At 43.2% G+C, this 20,213-nt stretch overlaps 1 long non-coding RNA gene across 4 annotated transcripts; it reads right to left on the bottom strand.

Annotated features, from left to right (window-relative positions):
- Positions 1-340: 340 nt before the first annotated feature.
- On the bottom strand, positions 341-18,395 carry LOC125909994 (uncharacterized). 4 transcript variants are annotated; one of them, XR_007453820.1, is made up of 7 exons: positions 17,686-18,395; positions 12,342-12,443; positions 12,196-12,234; positions 4,894-5,309; positions 3,754-3,946; positions 3,261-3,398; positions 341-2,414 (listed from the first exon to the last, which is right to left on the bottom strand). It is a non-coding gene; the product is annotated as an uncharacterized LOC125909994 (long non-coding RNA). The 4 variants fall into 4 exon arrangements; XR_007453819.1 differs by lacking the exon at positions 3,754-3,946 and having other exon boundaries at positions 341-657; positions 2,326-2,414; XR_007453818.1 differs by lacking the exon at positions 3,754-3,946.
- Positions 18,396-20,213: the final 1,818 nt, after the last annotated feature.

The following is a 20,213-nucleotide window of genomic DNA, read 5'->3' as shown; positions in this document are numbered from 1 at the left end:
ATTTGCATAAATGCCTATTAATTTCCCTTTGTGCTACCAGATCAGGTAAGGGCCACACAGTTAAGAGAAAGCCCCTGCTTTTTCCCTGCTCATTCAGCAGCAGATCAGGGAAGAGCACTGGGCCTGGCAATCAGGTCTCCTTCCTCTGAAGAGGTCAGAGCCCTCAAAACTCACTCATGAGTCCCCCACAGTGAGGCAGGAAGGTGCTCACAGGGCTCCACTCAGTCTACTTCATGTGCAGGAAGCAGACCCTTCACGTGCGCATCCCAGCTCTGGCCCATGGTGGCCAGAACAGAGCTACCTATTGGTCCACATTCCCATCTCTCACACAAAAGGAGGAGTTTGTTCCCTGACAGTTGCTGCTCTCAGGAATTTTATTCATCAGGGTTTTTTCTAAATAGCACTTCTCTCCATTTAGTTCATAGTGTGTTGATGGGGTTCTCTCCCTTTGGCTCCTCCATGAGGGCCTAGGCCTCCCCCTTTCCAGGATAGAGTCCAGCCTGTCTGCATACTCCTTCATGGGCCTTGAGTCCCTGTTGTTGTCCATGTGCTCTGCCTACATCTGCTTAGTTCAGTAGACGTTCATTGAGAATTGACTCTGGAATGCGTCTGCAGCACATGGCAATGGAAACATCTGCTCTCTTGACCTTGTGGAGCCTAGAGGCCAGGGAGGGAGACAGTTTTGGGGACAGGAAGGGATAGAGCTGAAAGGAACCTCAAGAGTGGGGTTGAGGAAAGAGGGGAGATGATATAAATTCCATGTCTCCCCAAACTGAGGTATTTTTAGGGTTTGTTGGGGCCACAGAGAGCTTCAAGAATTTCTAGTGTTCCCAAGTGGAGCATCTAGGAATCTCCCTCTTTCCTTATTACTCACCTGACACCTGAACACATATTGTTTTATGTTCAACTGTTGCTTACTGTGTCTCTGAGTTTCTGCCTTGGCCAGATGACACGCCTTCTCAGGACAGTGCCAGTTGAATCCCATATGCTTTCTCTGGGGCTGAGGTGGAAGCAGGTGCTCCACAGGTACTTGGCTAACACACTTGTGTTGGGGAAAGTCAAGCAGCTGGGGCTGGGAGTAGGGTTCATGGACAGTAAAGGCCTCAGGGTCTTGGCTGCCTTCCCTTGGTCTCTCCCTTTTGTGTGGCTCTGGAGGACTAATTTGCTGCCAGGTTTAAGGACAACACCTAAATGTGCTCTTTGTATGACATAGCCATGAGCAGGGATGGTGCCATGGAGTATGCTTTCTCCCAAAGAGGAAAGAGCATCAGACAGGGAGACCCAGGTGTGGACCTCAGGTCCACCATGCTTACTTACTTGACTCTCTACATCTGCAGAAGGGGAAAATGACATCTCCCAGTGTTGTGAAGATTAAAAGTCAATGTATGTGATAAATTGGCTAATGTATGAGAGTTGCTTCATGACCTGTGAGGGATTTCCCGTCCATGATCTCATTTGAACCTCATGATAGAGCAAGTATTACTATAATTTGTATTTTACAGATGGAAAGCCTGAGGTTCAGAGTGTGTAAATGACCTAGTAGAGATCACACAACTATTAAGAGGTAGAGCTGGGCTTGGAGCCCAGCTGGACTTTGGCCACCATCTGTTACTATGTTAAAGGACAGCTGGCATATGTACTATGTTATACAGGGTTTCAAGGTCCTTTCATGTCCACCAACCGCTTATGCTTCCTGGGGGGCCATATAATGTGTTGCCATATATGAAACATCTAGGGCATAATTTTAATGAGAATGTTGCAGTCAAGGAAGCAGTGAGCCTTTGGTAATCATGTGGATCCAACCACTTAACTGGCCATCACTTTTGGGTGACAATAAAAGATCATAAGGATTGTATAAGAACCAATGATAAGAATGTCTACAAGGTGTAATGACAAGCTCTGGTGATAGTTTGCCCACACTACAATGCATGAGCGTGTTTGTAAGAATTGTGCCTCTGAATCTGACAAAATCTGCTTATATCTTCAGAAAACTTTGTTATGAACAAATTGAAATTACTCTTCCATATCTGATTTTAGATACTTTAAGTGGTGCATTTGAGAATAGGAACATTGATTATAGTATTTATAAGGAAATGGAAGAATGTTTTACTAATAACTATTAAAATCTGCTAGACTTAGGCTAAGCCTAATAAATCTAGTTAAAATAAGGGAAACACATTCTATCTTTGGCCTGATTAGGAAGAGGGTGTGGGGTGAGAGTCTTAGGCTGAGCTTGGCAAGGAAGAGTGTTTTGCCAACAGGAAGGGAGGTTATACAAGAATGGGGTGGACCGGTGATGACCCAGGGCAAAACCTGGCAAAGTACTTAGCCTCCTGTAGTTGGGCAGAGAATACAGAGGGGACAAGGATCCATCTGTCGCGTTCAGCTCTGCAGGCCACATCTTAGGGTGTTTCCTGTGAAAGTTCCAGAAAAAAAACCAGTGTGGTCAGCTTAGGGGAATATGTGGTTTATGCTGGAACACTGGACATACCACATTACTGGAAAGATGCACACTGGATGACCGGCAAAATAAAACTCAACTTTCCAAATGTTGGCAATGATAGGAGATTCAGTTCTAATGACCAGTTGTCTATTGAATGGATGCCAGTACAAATCATAACAAATTCATTCTAACCATGACAGCCACAGGAAGGACACAAAGAATTCAGTGTCCCTTATTCCATGAAACAACTCACTGGAATCTGTGAATTCTAGAACCCAGAATGGGAGGACTCTGGGATCCTTGTCACATGACCAACCAAGACAGAGAATCCTGGGAGGCCTGAGGCCACAAAGATCTTGGCATCTGTGGGTCCACCTCCCCAGGAAGTCCCTCACCCATGTGAGGGTCACATATAGGGCATGGGTGATAAGATTCCTGGATAGGACATTGACTCCCGATTGTAGGTGGGATGCGCAGAGCTGGGATCTGGCCCTGGTCAACCTATCAAACTCGGTAAGTCCTTGCTGTTTTGAGTAATAATAGGAGACTGTTGCATGCTTTGGCAGGGATTGAGAAGAAATTAGAATGTGGGGCTAAGAACACAGTTTTGGAGTTGAACAAATGTGGCTTTGTACTTCAACAGTGCCATCAACTGAGTGACTCTGGGTAGTAGTTTCATTTCTTAGAGCTTCAGTTTCTTCATCTTTGTTGTAAAATAGGAGTGGTATTATAATTTTCTTGGTAGACTACTGAAGACAGTAACTTAGATAAATATATATAGAATATCCAGCACTGTGCCTGACACATGGGTACTTACCACATAGCACAACAGCACCCTGGCCACTGTAGCCTCCTCATGGGGTTGGCTAAGCAGGGATCCAAGGAAGAATCCTCTGACTTCAAGGTGGGTCTGGATCCTGGGGCACCTGTGTGGCTCAGTCGGTTAAGCATCCATCTGTTGACATGAACTCAGGTCATGATCTCATGGTTTGTGAGTTCAAGCCCCATATTGAGCTCTGCACTGACAGTGTGGAGCCTGCTTGGGATTCTCTATCTCTGCCTCTCTCTCTCTCAAAATAAATAAACAAACTTAAAAAAAAAAGGTAGGTCTAGATCCTAAACCTCTAGCAACCCCTGAAGTTTTCTCCTAATGGTGTGGGGGTGTGAGAAGGGCAGTCTAGTTGCCTGGCTGTGTCAAAGTGTAAAACCTCTGTTCCTACCATTTTTGCCTTAGACTTGCTCAAAGACACACAAAACTATGGTATGGCACTAGGCCAAGTGTCAGAATTGCGATAGACTCTGAGGCTTACTGGCTGGGTGACCTTGAACAAGTCCTGTAATCTGCCAAGGCTTGGGTTTCTTCATCCACAAATGGAAACAAGCTTATCTTCTCTGCTTTCCCATCAGAGGGTCAAGTGCAATGTCGTCAGCCTGGCATTCAAGATCCTTCCATCATATTCTCTGGCCTCATCTCATATAAATCCTCTTCATGTTGACACAGCCCTGCCAAGTCAAACCTTTTTTAGGATCTCCTTCACACCAGAATGAGCCTTCCTGCCCAACTCTTTGTGTATCTAAATCCTATCTACCTCTACATCCCCTGCAACATCTAGCACAGGGTTTTGCATAAAATGGATGATTATTTTATCAGTTAGGGTTAGGTGACAGGTTAGGGTTACATGTGACAGGAAAATGAAAATAACAGTAGCTTAAAGAAGACAGAAATTATTTATCTCTTATGGCAAAGAGGTCCAGCAGAAAATACCAAGGGCTGGGATGGTGGTTCCAGGTGTCAGGGACCCAACTCCTTCTGTCTTGTTGTTCCACCATTCTTAGCATATCACCTCATGGTCCACTATGGCTATCAAATTCCAGACATCTTATTCTCATTCAGCCAACAGAAAGGAGAGGAAAAAGGCAAAGTGCATATTCTCCCCCTTTGGAGAAGCTTTACATAGATGCTACACATGACATTTCTGCTCATATCTTATCAGCTAGAACTTAGTCACATGATCATCTTAGCTGCAAGGGAAGCTGGGGAATATAGTTTTAAACTGGGCATATTGCCATGTCTGGTTTTTTTTTTTAGGTTTATTTATCTATTTTGAGAGAGAGTGCAAGCAGGGGAGGGGGCAGAGAGAGGGTGAGAGAATCCCAAGCAGGCTCCATGCCATCAGAGCAGAGTCCAAAGTGGGGCTCAAACCCACGAATCATGAGATCATGACTTGAGCCAAAATCAAGAGTCAGATGCTTAACAACTGAGCCACCCATGTGTCCCTGGGCATATTTCCATTTCTAATAAAATTGGTAGGGAAGTGGGGGGGGTGGATATTTATATACCCATATTGTTGCCTCTGCCACAGTTATTAAAAAAATTAAAAATATGAAAACTCACTACCAAGTTTAAAGCCCCTTATAACATATAAGATTATGATCACAAAAACACTTACCTCATTTGTAATGATATGGGTATCCTGATATTTAGATTGGAAACAGCCAAATTCTTCTTCACCTCTGGTGGGAATGTGGTGACATGTTTATTAATAGAAGGATAACTCAGAGCTGTGAATGAAGATAAATTATGAGTCCTTCTCTTTACTGCATTTTACCAATGAGGAAACCGAACTCCAGAGGCTAGGTGATTTGCCTATGGGCATGGAGTTGATGAAGGAGCCAGGACTAGAATTTGAGTTTCTAGATTCCATCAAGGCTTTTCATAGCTCCTCCCTGATGAGTGGCCCATTCAACTTCTGAAGGCCTTGAATTCTGTGGATCTCCCTGCTCATCCAGAACCCCTGGGAGCAGATCTCGGTCACTGTGTTGTCAGCTGCATTCCTGCTAGCATGCAGTTAAAAAAGCCTTCAGTCTGGAAAAAGGGAAATACCAAGAAATAGAACATTCTATTTAAACAATGAGGGCTTTTTTCTAAAAGCAAATGATTACGTCTTTCTCTTTGCACCTAGAATACACAGGGCCCTGAATCAGGCACTGAAGGGAGATATAAAAAAGCATATAAAATGGTTATTGCCCTTGGTGTATAGATTCATTCTCCTTTCCATTCATTTATTAAAAAATGATTTGAGCATCTAGGAGAGGTACACACTGGGCCCCACACTGGGTATGCCAAAATAAACTGTGCAGATACAGTTTTTGTTCTGAAATTGCTTATAGCCTATTGGGAGACAGAGACCAGTAAACAGGCAACTATAAAATAGAATTAAAAATAAGAATGGGCAGAGGGTTGGCTCAGTCAGTGGAACATACCACTTGATGTTGGGGTTGTAAGTTTGAGCCCCACATTGGGTGTAAAGATTACTTAATAAAATCTTTAAAATAAAAAGTATGGTGATGGGGAGGAGACAAGGTACTCTGAGTAGGTCACCTAGACTTGAGTGTGTATTTGAGGGCTCAGGGGTCAAGGCTTAGTGGATGAGATAATACTGACTGGAGACCTGAAGACTGAATATGTGTAGGCAAAGCAAGTGCTGTGTGAGAGGCATGGTAGGTGGGCAGGAAGAGGATTCCAGATAGAATGTCCAGGAGAGTGGGTGTGTCCAGGAGTGTGAGGTGCTGAGAAGGATTTATCATGACCAGAACATGGCAGGCCTCAGTGATAATGGTGGAAGGCATTGGTAGGGGGAGCAGAATAAGAAATGTGACTGAAAAGGTGAGCAGGGACCAGTCAATGAAGGCCTTTGAAAGGTCTGTTGGAAAGTTCATATTTTATTTTGAGGCCAGCGGGATAAAGGGTTTGAGGCAGGTTTGTATTTTTTGTATTTGCAACAGTCCTCTGGCTTCAGGGTAGAGAATGAATTGGAAGGGTTGGTCCAGATGCAGGAGACTTAGGAGGCTGTTGCAGTAATGGTGGCCTGAACCAGAGAATGACCCTGAAGGGTGAAGAGAAGTTGATGGATTTAAGATAGTTTTGAGAGGTACAACCAACAGGTTTTGGTGACTAGCTGGAAGAAAGAAATGAGAAAGATGGGGAAACAAACATTCATGAAGGAAAAATTAAAGTAACAAAGACAGATGCTAACAAAGCCATAGAATAAGAGCTATCCAAAAGGAAAATGGGGATATGACTGTGTGTTTTGAGGAAGGGATAATTGTTGTGGGCTAGAAAGATTTTGGAGGGCTTTCTGGAAGAGTTGAGATTGGCATTGGCCTTGTATATGGGTAGGATTTTGGTGAGTGGAGAGGACATTCCAGGCTGAACTATGATGTAAGTAAGATTATTGAGACAGAACAGTGTGTGATTTTTAGCAGATGGTTTGGTCATGGTTTTATTTGTTGTTGTTTTTTGTTTGTTTGTTTTTTTGGTTAGGGGGAGAGATACAGAGACCTGGTTCTCTAGGGGGATGCAACTAAAACTTGAAGGGAAGGACTGAAGAGATGAATCCCATTGCTCTCCCAGAGTGGTTTAGAGCTCTTTGTGTATCCCCAAAGCCATTTGTGTTGGAACCTCAAGAGGTCTGTGGACCACTAGATGGTCCATCATGACCAAACCCCCACAGATCCCAGTTTCCACCATAAGAAAAAAAAGTCTTCCTTTCCCCAAAGGGATTACTGTTATGTTTGTGAGTCTTCTGCAGTGACCTAGGTCCTCATGTTGAGAGCTACCATGGTAGGGTATTGTTTTCCTATCTCTAGGCCTCTCCAGAGCCCAGCCTGGCAGCTTGCATTGTAAGGCCTGTGAAACCACCAGGGAGACTGCTTTAACCCAAGGCTGTGGAAAATACAGCTGTGTAACTGGGTGTGTGGAGTAGCCCCTCTGGTCCTGGGGTGTGAACACTTGCCAGGCACCATGCCCTGCCTGAGCACCCTGCACCACACCTCTGGTTACTGACCCTAGCCTACATGCTAATGGCATCTTGGTCCCACCTTCTCTGGCCCAAAACCCACTGGTGTCTTCTGCTTTGGCCCAGCCTCCAGGCTCTGACATTGGCTCTGGTCTAAGGACTGCTACAAATATTCCCAGGGAACCCTTTCTAGGGGCACTGGCCCCAGGTAAGGTGGATACTGATAACTTCTAATTGGTCAGTACTACCACTTAAGGACCCACAGTGTCCTAGTGCTGCACTGGCCTCTAGTACATCATCTCTCGCAGTCACAACCTTCTTGCAAAGCACATAGTATCCCAATTTTACCAAAGAAGAAATTGAAGGATATTAAGACTGTCCAAGCCCACCCAGTCTACCTGTCCTCTGTCCTAAATATCCTGTATGTGAGTTGGGGAACTCCAGGAGATAACTGTGGCAGATATTACATTTTATCCTCACAAGGACCTTATCAAGAGAAATACTATTCCCCTTTTATAAATGAGATGCAGAGAGGTTAAGTACTTATCCCAGGGTCACATAGCTAGGAATTGGTAGAAGCAGGATCCAAGCCTAAGTCTGCAAGCAAACCCTCCTCTCTCTACCTCTCCAGGTACCTAAAACAGGTGAGGGTTCAACCTCTTTTCCTGAATCAAGGTTTCAATGTCCACGTAGGAAAGCACAGTGATTCAGAAAAGTAATTTCAGTAAGGTCATGTACCTTAGTCCCAACACACTCTTCTGTGATCCTTTTATAGATGGGAAAACAGAAGCCCAGAGATGTGCAAGGGCTTCACACCATGCTATCACTATATTTTCTCAGTCCCTTCTGCCCATTCCATGGAACATGGACACAGCTCCAGGGATTTGAGCCCATTGCCCCAGCTTGGGTGGTACCTACCCCCCACCTCATCCTCCCCACCACCCAGTCTCCTGTTCAAAGGCCCAGACGACTCAGCTTTGATTCAGGTTGAATGAGTCATTAAGGGTAAAACAAAGAAAAGAATGCCTATTTCCTTGCTAGATGAAATAAACCCACCCACCTTTTGACATCTTTTTGTTCTGAAATGATGATGGTATGCAATGACTCAGAATTAGCATACTCAAAGAGACTTTTCTTGAAAATGAAGGGACAATGTGTGAATAAATGAGCTGAAATTGGCTCATGAAGGGAGGGAAGGATGACCTCCGGGCACATCAATGCAGAGTGGAGGCTGAATGAATGTGCAATAATGGGAGGGAATGTGCAATTCTTCAGGGGGTAGGAGAGCAGAGAAGAAGCCCATGTGAGGGCCAAGCAGCAAGCCCTTCAAGTCCCCTTAATGGTAAAATCTGAAGAAGCAACCACCAATTCCCAAGCCTACTTGACTCAACGCCAAGCACATTCACAAGCAGCTAGAAGAAGGGGAAGAAAGACATTTTCAAAAGAGCTGGTGTCTAATACCAAAGAGCCTTTCCATGCCAAGCAGCCTGGCTAGTGGCAATGAGGGACTGGGAGAGGGACAATGTGTATTGAAGCCAACTCTTAACACCGTGTTCCTCTCCAAAAGAATGAACTGAGAGGATCTAATGTACTACAGCCTGCCCTTAAAATGTGGAGTAACTGGCCTCTTGCCCAGTAGTTGCAGGTCATAGCTTGGCAATGCCCAGATCCTCTGGTTCTTGGTGGTGGGAAAAGAGGACAGAATTGGAAGCCAGAAGAGTTGGCACTTTTTCAAGCTTAGTACTAGATGGAATGGGGTAAAACTCTCAACCTCTCTCAGACTGTTTCCTCTGAGGAAACAGGAGGTGACTGCTACAACCTGCTTCAGGAGTTGGTGGTTGGGAGGAGGAAATGTGATAATGCAGGAAAGAGAACTGCTCTGTCAACTGTAAGATGCTATTCAAGTGGTTGTTATTATTGTGTTTACAGACATAGATTTAACATATTCTGACAGACCTGACATCAAACTAGGAATCTGAGGCCATGGGTGCATTCCATTCCATTCCTTAGCCTCTGAAAAAACATGAGATTAGAAATGCATTTATTGGGAGTGAAAGTTTTCAGCAGAGCTTCCTTTCCTTTGCAATGAATTCCAGGCCTCCCATGATGCTCGAAGAACTCTGCAGGAAGCTGCTGGGGAAGGCCAAACTCCATTCTGGTTGCTATAAAACTTCATTTTGGGTTCTGTTCTGGGAGCTTCTCCATTTCAGTTACCTGCACCATTACAAAGGGTGGAAAGACTCTTGACAGGAAAGTGGCTTCTTGTAGCATTAGCTTTTCATAAATAATGTTATCAGTTTGAACAGAAAAAGTCCAAAGAAGAACTGATTATGGGGTAATTATTTTAGAACAGGAAGGAAATTAGAAACTCGTAGTAAAACCCTGAGATTTTCTAGATGAGGAACTGCAGCCCATGCAGGATAATTGGTTTTCCCTGGGTCTCACACTTGAATCAGTGACCTGGGATTAATCCCTAGGAGTCCAGCTCCTATTCATGTGACCCTTCCCTGACACCAAGGTGGAAAATGCAGATGTCTTCAGGGTCTAAGAAGGAGGGTATTGGTGGGTAATGCCATAGGGAATGGTGGATGTTCAGTTCAGTTTTCTTTAAGTTTACCCTGTTTGGGGGTTGCTGAGCTGTCTGAATCTGTAAACATATCTTTCACCAAATTTGGGAAATCTTTAGCCATTATTTTTTTCAACTATTTTCTTCTATATCAATCTTTCTCTGTTCCCTTAAGAACTACAATGACATGAATGTTAGACTGTTTGATATTATTCCACAGATCCCAGAGGCTCTATTCACTATTTTTCAAACATTTTTCTCTGTGTTCTTCAGATTAGATAACTCCTATGGATCTCTCTTCCAGTCTACTGGCTCTTCCCTCTGTCATTTGCATCCTGCTATTGAGCCCATCCAGGGAATTTTTTAATTTCAGATATTGTATATCTCAGTTATAAAATTTCCATTTCAAAAAAGTTTTTATTTCTCTACTGATAACTAGTTTTTATTCATTTCAAGAGTTAAGGTAAACACCTTAACGTCATAAAGAATGATTGTAACAAATTGCTTCAAAATCTTTTTTTTCTTGTAATTTCAACATTGTCTTTCATCTTTTCCCTTGAGAATTGCTCACCTTTTCCTAGTTCTTATCACATTGAGTAATTTTGGATTGTATCTTAAGATATTTTATATGGGATGTTATATAACTCTGGGTCCCGTTAAAATCAGAGCAAGTTGATTTTTTGTTTTGGTTCATCATTCAAGCAAACCAGTTAAGTGAAGACTGCAAGTTCTGTCTCACCTTCTATATGCAGAGGTTCTGCTGTCAGCTCAGGTTCCAAAGCCTCTGCTGTGTGTCTGGGTATGTTCCACACACGTGTGGCTCAGAGGGAAAGTCCAGGACTTACGTCGGTTCATACATGGAATCCCTTCCTTCCACTCTTTCCTCTTCCGGATTTCCCTCACATCCATCAGCTTAACAGGGTCACCTATCATCTCTCTGGCTAGAAAGATAGAGCTCTTTCTCAGAGTTATAGCCACTAATGACATCACAAAGTTTTATTCTACTAGGCCTTTCCTCTGGATAAAGTGGCAAGAGAAAAGAGAAAAAAAACAAAGACTCCTCTCATACTCTTCATATAACAGAGGCCCTCTTCTACATTCTTCTGTCCTGAGATAACAAGATTTTCCTCTCGGGGATTTTAGGTGCCCAAGCTGCTGCCATGGTGATGACAGTTTGGTTTGGAAGCTGCATCTGGCCTTGAGACTGAACTGAGAGAGAAAATATATGAGGACAAGAACAAGAAGAATCTTTCCCACATACTCTGGCTTGCAAGGGCCCATTTTCCAGGTCATTAGTCCAGAAAGATTGGCTGTTTCATATAGTTGTTGTGGTCTATGACCACTGTGCAGTTTCATGAGTCACCTCACCCTGAGATCAAAGCCAGGAGAAAAATTCTACGAAACTCACTGTCACCATATTGTTCATGTAATGAGTTATTTCTTTCACCAATCCACCTACTTTTACTTATTTTTCAGAGTCCTCAATTAATTGCTGTGTGTGTGTGTGTGTGTGTGTGTGTGTGTATTTTGTTCACAGTGTTTAGTTGTAATCAGTTTTCCTCCTCCATTTGGTCAGACCTGAAAGTCTAGCAACACACCTGGAATCCATCTCTTTTGGTTGGTACTCCCCCCCACCCCCACCCCAGGGCTTACTGGCAGAGGGCCACTGATGAAAACTGTTAAATTTAAGAATCTTATATTCCCTGGTCTGAAGGTGTCAGGTCCCAGGAGTCAGTGGCTCCAAGTTTTCCACTTTGTTTGGGTTGATACTTGATATTGATGTTCACTCAACAAAGGTGTATGGAATGTCCCTATGTGCTATCTTTTGGGGCTACAAAAATGGTCTTCAACCTTAATGAGCTTGCAATTCAGTGAAATAATAGGAATTTGGATTAGAAATTTAGGATCCAAGCTCAAAATCTTTCTCAAGGTCTTTTGTATGCCCTCAGAACCACAACGCATCATTAGAGAGCATTTTACAGCCTGATTCTGGGGCTTTCCCTTTCTAGAAAACATCTTTGATAGTCTTTTTCTTTTGAGAGGAAATGGCAAATCACTTTTACAGAACAGTATATAAAGTGCTACTTTTAGTTTTGTGAACTCTACAAAAATGGCAAAATGACTCTGTATTATGGTCTTCTTGTCTACTAAACATAGTCTTGAGAATATAGTCTGGTTTGGGGCTCCAGAACTCAAAAGGGAAATGAAGACTTTGGAGAGTATCCAGAGCAGCACTTGAAGTAGAAAAAGGATGAAATCTGATATTAAAAAAAAAAAAAAAAAAAGAGTGGGAGAAGCTGACACCATTTGCCAAGGAGTTAATTCTTCATGAGGAAGATTACTTCCCCAGCCCATCTCTACTGTCTCTTCTCTTTGAAAGCACTTACCTTCTCTTTCTACATGAAAGTAATGCCAGTGGGTTGAATCTGTGAAGGGAGATAAATATCAGGAGAAAGAATAGGGGTCAGCCATTTAGCTAGCACAAGTAAATGTTATGCATCAGCAAGAGTGTTCTGTGCATCAGTTATCTTACCATCCTCATGACAGTCCAGCAAGCCTTTGTGATTAGTTTTGTGATTCCTATATGGCAGACAGGGAGACAGACTCAAAGGGTGATGTGATTTTTCTCAGGGTCCTAAAAAGGGAAACATAGACTAGAACCTAGGTATCTTGAGTTCAGGTTCTGTTTTCTTCACTCCATCAGCCTCTAAGACTTTGGGGTCTGAATGGTTTCCCTTCTCACACTACTAGAGCCACAGTGGTTTTCTATGTAACATGTGGGTCATTCTGAGGAGTTTGGGGAAGAGATACTACTACCAGTGGTGGGATCTGGAGGCTCCCAAGAGAGAAAGAAGTTCACTGGGAAGCCAGGCCCCAGGTCCTCCAGACCTGTATGTCTTTGGAGCATAATTCAAGCAAGTGCTTATCGTCCTCTCTCAAAAATAAAAAATTCAGAAATTGACCATGAGACAAAGGAAAGAAAGGTGAGGTAAGAGTGAGATCATTTTCCATGACCTCTTCTGACCAGGAAGGTGACTTGGGGATGGAGGAGGGACTGCTTTGTGGGGATTAGTAGCAGCAGAGTGGTGGAGTCATCCCTAATTCCCACTGGGCCTCAGTGCTGGCCTTGGCTGAGGAGAGCTGAGAGTGTTGAGCTGGTAGGGCTCTCTCCTTCCTAAGGGGTCAGTGAAGAGCAGCTTCTCTTCGATTTCTGGTAAGGTTGGTGGAACCTGCTTGTTGCATTCCAGAACACACAGGGCTTCTCCTTGTCAGTCTCCTTATGGCTCCTGTCTATCACCATCTCATCCCCTCTTTCTAATTTAATAGCAAGGAGAAAGGAAATGAACATTGATAGAGCCCTAAGTGTTCAGCATCATGCTAAACTTTACATTCATTAGTTTCTAGCAGAGGATTTGGTACACTGTAGGTGCTCAATAGATGTTGGTGCCCCCATCTCTTCCATCTCACTAGTCTCCAAATATGAGGCAGTGAGTGCCTGCTCAGTTTTATGACCATTGAAGAATGGAGGCAAAAACAATGTCAAAATGGCAGGGGTGAAAATGAGACTAGCATTTGGGATAATCACGCTTGCTTCTCGGGGTTCTCCTCTTTTAAGGATAACTGTTTCTGTGAGGAAAGTGAGGTGACCCAGAAACTGGCAGCCTAGCAGAGGACTGAACAAAAAGATATGTAGAAGCCTAGGAAACTTAGGGCTTGAGCAGCACCCCTTAGCACCTGAAGAGCATCTTTAAAAGTTGGCTCCCACTTGTCCCAAAGCAAGCAGACTTTTACACCATTATAATATTCTGTTCCAGGTGTGACCCATTTTTAATCTCTGAAGTTCTCAACCAGTCATGAGCTAATTCTCTAAAAATGTCACTGTAAGTCCACATACAATTATATTTCTCTGCAAAGAGAAAGGAAGGTTGCCTGAGACCACTGGTCCCCACTAAACAAGCAGGGTCTTGGCCAAAATCTTTGAAAGTTTGTGACATCAATAAATTCCCTATTAAAGGATAATTCACATCCTTTAGATTTTTCTGTATATTATATTCTGAATGCCATCTTCTCCTCTCCTTTCCCCCTGCCCTGGCTGGGTCCTTATCACTTTTGCCATAAACTCCCAGTGGGCTCCCTGCCTCCAATCCAAACACAACTGACCATGCATCTTCGTGAAACATTTGCTTTTGTTGGATCCAAAAAGACTTCAGTGGCTTTCGATTGCATATAGGACAAGCCTAGATTCAGTAATATTTTCCAAACATCTCCCCTACTTCCTCTGACATGAATCCTACCTTCAACCCAACTGAATTACTTATTGCTACACAAATATGCCTAGACTCTTCCAACTTTCCCAACTTTTTCCTGCCCTATGCCAGCACATTCCTCCACCCTCCCACCCCCGCTTCTCAGTCCTCACCACCAATGGGAGATCACTCCTCCTTTAAAGATGGGCTGGTCACCTGAACACAAGACAGCTCCTCTGCAATTATACCTTTGATTATCTGGACTCCTTGTGCCACATATAATCATCCTGTATTGTTAATTGCCTTTATATGTCTATAATTTGCTTCCACCTGTGGATATGACAGCACTGTGCGATATTCTTCTCACAGAAGAGGCATTTGATATTCTATTACACACTTTACAAGAGCTATAAAGATAATTTTGTCATTAAAATGTTTTATTATTTTCAGTGAACATTTAGGGCCATTGAGATGGTAGAAGAAAAGGAGATGGAAGGATTTCTTTTCTAAAGCTATTTGTCCTTCCTATGTACATTATATAACCTCTGATTATTTCCAGTGTTAAAGAAATAGTCCCTCTGGACCTTTTATAATGATTCAAACACTGAAATGATTCACCAGTTCACAAGGAACTGGTGTGACCCATTTTTAAAAAAAGAATAAAATAAGAGAAAAACCAAATATTGGCTCATTTGAGGGGAAAAATAAACTGGCTGCCCTTCTATTTTTTTAAATATTTTTAAAGAACTGAAAATGCACCACAAAATGCAAGAGTTTGCTTTTGTACTTTTGGAATCAAGTAGCGACATGAAAGTAAACAACTAAATTTCAGGGAAGAAATTTGCCAAGTCTCATGGGACAAAAATTAAGTATTTACCTTTGCATGAAACACATTTTTGATGTCTCATCGGGGTATAAACATCATCTCTGGATTCTCTACTTTCCACCCGTCTCTTGTCGGGCAGGGGAAGTCTCAGAGCTGCAGCTGACATCACTCACCTGGGCATTCCTCTTGAGAAGGAAAGACTCAGGAGTTTAGTTTCTACCACGGGGATCCTTAGGAAGCAGGTAGGGCTTTTTTTTTTTTTGCCTGACTTTATACTTTAGCATCTCTCACTGACGACCTGACCAGAATGTTTGCTCCCCAGATTCTCATAGGGCTCTAGAGCTTACCTCCTCCTCTGTCTTCAACATTTACTCCCTCTTTACCCATTGAACTAGTTTTCTCTTGCTACTTAACAAATTACCACAAACTTGGTGGCTTAAAACAACATAAATTTATTATCCCATGTCGGTCTGGCATAGGTATGGGATAGCTGCTCAAGGTCTCACCAGGATGGAATCAAGGTGTTGGCCAGGGCTGGAATCTTACTTGAGGCTTAGAATTCTCTTCCAAGCTCACTGCTTGTTTAATTCACTTGCAGCTCCTAGAGGCCACATGTTGTTCCCTGCCATGTGGTTCTCTCGACAGCATGGCAGATTGCTTCTTCAAGGCCAATAGGAAAGCCTCTCTTCTGCTTGGAATCACTCTGACTTCTGAGAAGGCCTGCACCCTTTTAAAGACTTCACCTGCTTATTTCAGGCCCAGGATAATCTCCCTTTTTAATTAACTCAAAGTCAACTGATTAGGGACCTTGATTATACCTACAAAACCCCTTTTACTATATAAAGTAACATAGTCACAGGTGTGAAATTAGATCTTCACAAATCCTTTTCACTCTCATGGGGAAAGAATTCTACAGGGGGTGGAGATTATCTTAGAATTCCACCCATTACATCTACCCCCTCAGGTTCTTGGTCCATGGGGTTCAGTCTTCCACTTAACAGTTTGCCAGAATAAGTCCCAGATAAATCACTTTGTCATTCCTGAGCTCTTCTCTTGATGTGGACTCCTGGCTCTCCTCTCTGGGTCTCTATCCCCAGATCCTCTGTCAATGCCCCCTCCCCAGTGTACCTGATGAATTACTGCAAGTGTCTCCTCCTTTGTAACTCCCCCCCCCCACCTTATTTATTCTCTGTCCTCCTGTGCCAAGCAAAATTAGCTCTCTGGGCTCCCTAACACCCTGTATGAGCCTTTGTGTCAGCAGTCATCTGTTTTACTATCACCTTAGCACAGCTGCCTCTCCTCTAGGCTCATGTCTCTTTAGGGAAAGGATCTGTCATGTCCATTTCTGTCATCTCAGAGCAAAGATGCAGTAAAAGGCACATGCTAGGGGTTCAATAAAAGTTGGATGAATGAATGGAAAGCCCAACAGCAGTCCAGCAGAAAGTATGTGGGGACAAAGGGAATGTTGTCAACTGGCTCAGAGCATGGAGGTGTGAAGAGAGCAGTGGAGGGCAGTGAGTAGTACCTAGTGCTTCATGCATGAAGCTCATAGATAGTGTCCAGCTTTGGTTTTGAGACATCTTAACCATATGACTATGTTCTCCATTTATCCCTGCTAGCTAAGTTTTTCTTAGACATATGACATAGGACATGCCCTTATAGTTCTTTTCTCAGGAATTTTCCAAAACCACATTTTCCTGTAATGCACTGAAGAGTTGATACTCATGAGTGATGTCCTACATTGAAAGGAAGAGAAGCAGTCACTTGGGAATAGTAAACTGTTTTCAATTACAATCCTAAAGCTCACCTTACAGAGTTTATACTCATGTATCTTTTTAAAAAATAAATTTTAAAAACCTGAATATTATGCCGAGAATCTCCTCCTAAAAGAGACTCAGAGGCATTGCCATGTCACTGAGAATGTCATGGCTTCTGAGGATTCTCTTACAAGACTTTCTACGAGTGAGAACTCCAATCACCTTCAATGTACTTTTCTTTCTTCAAAAAAGACAAACTATGGAAGTAGTACTTGGAAAATATAAATAAAATAAGGATTCCCCATAAACTCACCACCCCCTGAAAGCCACGAAAGCCACTGTTAACATGATTTGGTTTGGAAAAATGTAGGGAGAGAGTTTTACTCCTGGAAAGGACTACTGTCTCTCTTCTACACTTCGCTGCAAACATCAGCCTAAGAGATGCTGGGTGGAGAAGAAGCACAAGTCATGTAAAGGTGACTTTATTTGGCAAAATTTACTTCCTGGCTAGCACCTAAAGGGAGATGAACAGAGAGAAAGGGATGGTTTCCACAACACCCCCAAGACAAGGAATGCACTATGCAAATCCAGCACCAGGGAGAGCGCCAAGTGGGAACTTCAACTCAACATTTATAGAGCCATCAATGTCTCCCAACCCAGAAAAACAGCAAAAATGTTAATTTTTTTAAATCACTAAGTAAATACAATGTCAATACTTAACTTAAACAAAGTTGCCCTTATAGCACATTTAAGGTTTCTAATGACTTCTTCCTGCCCCATCTCATATTTTTTCTCCCTGGCCTTATATTCTGGACTTTTCTGCTGCAATTGATGAGCTCAGAAGCACCAAAAACACTACCACCACTATCATCATCACCTCTCTCACCGCATCTTTTTCATTTGAACACCCCCTGCATCCTGCACCCTGCCCTTTCATTTGCACTTGCTGCTTTGCAGGATCCATGCACTCCCTGTGACCCTGGGCCCTATGTATTCACAGCCTGGGATCTTCAGGCTCCTAAGGGACATTTCCCGTTATTGACTTACCAACAAGTCGAAGTTGAATTCATCATCATGTCTCTCTTCAAATTGGCCTCTCTCTCCCCCTCTCACTGCTTCCTGCCATCTAACCAAATTCACTTGTTGGTTTCTTTTTAAAAAATTTTTAATGTTTATTTTTGAGAAAGAGAGAGGAGGAGGAGGAGAGAGAGAGAGAGAGAGAGGGCACCAGCATAAGCGGGGGAGGGGCAGAGAGAGGGGGGAGGACAGAGGATCTAAAGTGGGCTCTGTGCTGACAGCAACAAGCCCGATGTGGGGCTTGAACCTACAAACTGTGAGATCATGACCTGAGCAGAAGTCAGAGGCTTAACCAGCTGAGCCACCCAGGTGCTCCCACTTGTCAGTCTCTTAGGGAGGGCCCTCTCTTCAGTCATTGCCCATTCCCTATGCACTCAAGACCGCTGGTTTTCACCTCCTTATCTTTGCTCAGACTGTTTCCATCACCAAGAGGCAGAGGTTTCAAAATCTGCATTGACACTTCAGAAACTCCAACTATACTTGGTACCTCCAAGCACTCCATGTGTTTAGGGTGGGCTATGTGTCTACGTCATTTATGTTCTTATTAGTAATGACATTAATGATTACTACTTATGTAAGGGCTATTCTATGCCAGGACACACATTTTTTTTTAAAAAGGCATAGGTAGAAAGAGAACAAAAGTAGCTCAGAATACTAAGGGGCTATGATTGGAGGGGTGTCAAGAAATAGCCCCCCCAATCCCCCAAATTCCTTCCTTGCCCAGTCTGTCATGCCTAAATCCTCTAATAGGAGTACAATAATAGGAGTACATGTCATTGAGGAGTTAAAATCTTCACCCTTACCTCCTTCAGCACTCTCCCAACCCCTTCCCATCCCACCCTTCTGTTCAGTGCAAAGACTTATGGGAGCAGCAACATTCTAAGCTGTTAACAGCTAAAGCCTTCATAGAGGATTCTGTCCCACAGTGACAGTTGGCTGAAGACAGTGAAAGAGAGAGGTCCTTCAGGAATGGGTTGGGAGTGAGAATGGAAGGGGAAAGGAAAGAACCAGCTTTATAAGAGGTATATCCCAGATTTAGGCTCCACCCAGCCTACTGACAGAGTATGTTTTACTGTGTTTAGAGCCTTGCCCTTCCTGAGCCATTCCTGCATGCCTTCAAGAGAGTCCACTGACTCAGCCCTGCAGGGGACCCAGAGATGAATCAGACATGGATCCTGCACTTGAGGAGCTTACTGTCTAGTGGTAGAAAGTGAAAAGTACCCTAGCAAAGACAATTCAAGGGGGCATGGGGCTTCAAAAGAGAGAAAGATACAGGCTGTACATCAAGGAAGGCCTGCCAAGGGAGGTCGCATTTGAGCTGGACTTAGGAAGGTGACGGGGAATTTTCCACAGGCAGAGATTGGAGGTGGTGCTACTTATGGTGATGGACACCTTCAGTCCAACACTGTGATGTGCAGGGGCAGGTGTAGCTGGAGAAAGTTGAGAAAAAGCCAAAGGATACTCTAGGTGTGTTTTCTAGTAAGAGGACACCAAGGATGACACTTTGCCTGCTTTAACATTTTGCCCAATGTTGCCCAGATGAAAACAGGTCATAATTTATAAGGCATGATGGCTAAAAGTTGAGAACATAAGGTTGGAATGACAAGTGCTCTCTGAGGGTGGTGGTGAGGAGGACCCTCAACCCCATTATTCTATGAGTCTGTGTTTGGAGGGGGAGTGAATGATACACCTCTGGGCCTAGGTAAGTTCTCTCCATGAATGCCCTCAAGTGAGCAGTGAGGCTTCACAGTAGAACGGGAGATGGGACACCAAAGAGTGAATATACTGAGGCCTGTTCACTTGAATTTGCAAGAGTATCAGGTTGGTATTTAGTTCATGTCTGCCAGCAGAAACAGTATAGGCACATGTTTTGAAGACTCTGTAGGCAGAAATCAAAGAAGAGGACTGCAGCTGACATGGGTGGGGAGAAGTTGGTAATAAACTGCTTGATGAGAACAACAAAATGGCCAAGAAGGGGCAACTGAATGATAATTTAAAGACAAAAGGGGAAACTTATTTAAGAAGTCCACACTTTACGTATTTAATCCAGTTCTTTTTCCCTTTGTTGCCATTTTAGAATTGTAGCTCTACCATTTTGTAGAGGTTACAGAGGGAATCTTGCGAAAGCGTTTCCTTGACAGAGAAATCAATACCCAAATATTACACCTTTTAAAATGTTTGTACAACTTCCAAGAACAATTTTTAATCTTTGGTGGCATCACCCCCTTGGGACTTTTGTTTTTAAGCCCAAACATAGCTAGTACTTAACCAGGATTCTATTCATTCCCAGTGAGCTGAATTTAGTCAGCAGTGACCCCAGCCCTGGAGAGACAAAGCAACCCAGTAATACTGTATGGATGAAAAGCTGGCAGATAAATCAGGTCTAGTCAATCAAAGGATGAAGAGCACAAGACTCAGGCCTGAGAGTGTAGTAGCTTGCCTTGGATGGCAGCATTAAAAAAAAAAAAAAAAAAAAAAAAAAAAAAAAAAAAAAAAAA

Source organism: Panthera uncia, assembly GCF_023721935.1.
Source record: "Panthera uncia isolate 11264 chromosome B3 unlocalized genomic scaffold, Puncia_PCG_1.0 HiC_scaffold_1, whole genome shotgun sequence".
NCBI lineage: Eukaryota > Metazoa > Chordata > Mammalia > Carnivora > Felidae > Panthera > Panthera uncia.
The sequence above is the reverse complement of the archived record's forward strand: the minus strand, read 5'-3'. Positions and strand labels throughout refer to the sequence as shown.